The following is a 1,637-nucleotide window of genomic DNA, read 5'->3' as shown; positions in this document are numbered from 1 at the left end:
GGGGCGGGGGGGGCGGGAGCTCGGGGCGGGGGCGCAGCGGGGCGGCTCGGCTGGCACCGCGGTGAGCTCGGAGGTGGCGGCGCGTTGCTGTTCCTCCCGCTGCCGTTACCTCTGCGGGCCTCCCTCGCCCCGGGGGAAACGGAGTTGTTATTTCCCGTCGTTTCCATAGTAACTGTAGCCTCGCCCGGGAAGCCGAATCCTTGGACTAGGCCTGGCGCGCGCCTGGCTCTCCCTTGGGCTTTGCTGGCCGTCTCCCGCAGGGACGCAAAAGTGAGGGGCTTAGGGGATGAAAGGGAAACCTGGGTCGCATTATCTTGCCGTCATTCAATGAATGGACACTTAGTGTGTGTCAGGCCTTGGAGATACGGAAGATCACCTGCAGTCATTTGAGTGCCTGCCACGTGCCTAGCTTTAGGCAGGGGTGAGGGGTGGGGAGTAGGAAAGCGTTCATTGTCACAAGTCTACACGGATAAATAACTGTCCAAGAGCCCACATCCATGCCATCCGAGTAGATCGTTAGATCATTCTAGGGAGTAAGATAGGAGAGAGGAGTTTTGAGAACATAAGCAATCTCAGCAAATCGTTGCTTTGTCTAGTCCAGTCTGGGGCATATACATTATGGAACCAGGAAAATTCCCTTTAAAAAGTTGAAATCTTGCAGCTTATCTCTTCCAGTGTTCTCTTTATTCTTCCTAAGACCTTGCTACTATGTCCAAATTTCATTGCTGGGTGTTCCTAATTCATCATATATGAATAAAAATAATAATAACTACCTGTTAGGTCCCTGGAACTGAAAACCTAATTTTTATAAAGCCCCCACCCTTCGGTTTCATTTCTCTAAATTTCATTCTTCAAGGTCTCTGCCCCCGCGGCTGGCTGAGCAAGCTGTACCTAGAGTGTAACATTGTAACTGCTTCCCGCGGGTAGCCCAAGGTTCCTGTCTCCCCAAGTCTGTTCCCTTGAGCAGGCTATATCCGGAGAAGAACATTGTGACAGTCTTCCTAGGCTAGGCCAGACGCCAATCTTATCCCTGTAAGAATGACACTCTGCTGCCTCTAGGTGCTGACGCCAGTTTTTGGCTCAGCAGGGCAGGTCCGCTTGCGGCTTGCTAATAAAGTCTTTTCTTCCTTTACCTGGCTAGCGTCGCCTTCCTCAGTGACCTTACACTACCATTCATTGAACACTTAACCATGGATCAGGCATTATGTTAGGCACTTTACCTAGATTGTGTAATTTAATGTTCACAGTAATCTTCAGAGGTATATATTATTCTTTCAGATGAGGAAACTGAAGTGCAGAGAAACCAAAGAAATTTACCTCAGGTCACATACAAGGGTTTAAAGCCAGTTCTCTTATTCCAGAACCACCCTAACCACTGTGTCATACCAATGTGAAAGGTCAATGTGTGGGACATTGCAATCCGGGCAGAAATATTTTTATATAAGTCACATAATACGTTAATGTCTTGAAAGTTAACAGTTTTCAAAGGGAGACCAAAGAGGAAAGAACAATACAGACAGAAAATAGAAGAGGGAAATGTTGTGAGCTGCTTGTGGAGAATACACTGTTGAGGGGTGGATGGAGAAAATACCTGGGAAAATGTGTGTAGCGTAATCCTGCCAACGATGCCAATTGTG

Source organism: Galeopterus variegatus, unplaced genomic scaffold (assembly GCF_000696425.1).
Source record: "Galeopterus variegatus unplaced genomic scaffold, G_variegatus-3.0.2 Scaffold11523, whole genome shotgun sequence".
NCBI lineage: Eukaryota > Metazoa > Chordata > Mammalia > Dermoptera > Cynocephalidae > Galeopterus > Galeopterus variegatus.
This window is presented reverse-complemented; position numbering follows the sequence as displayed.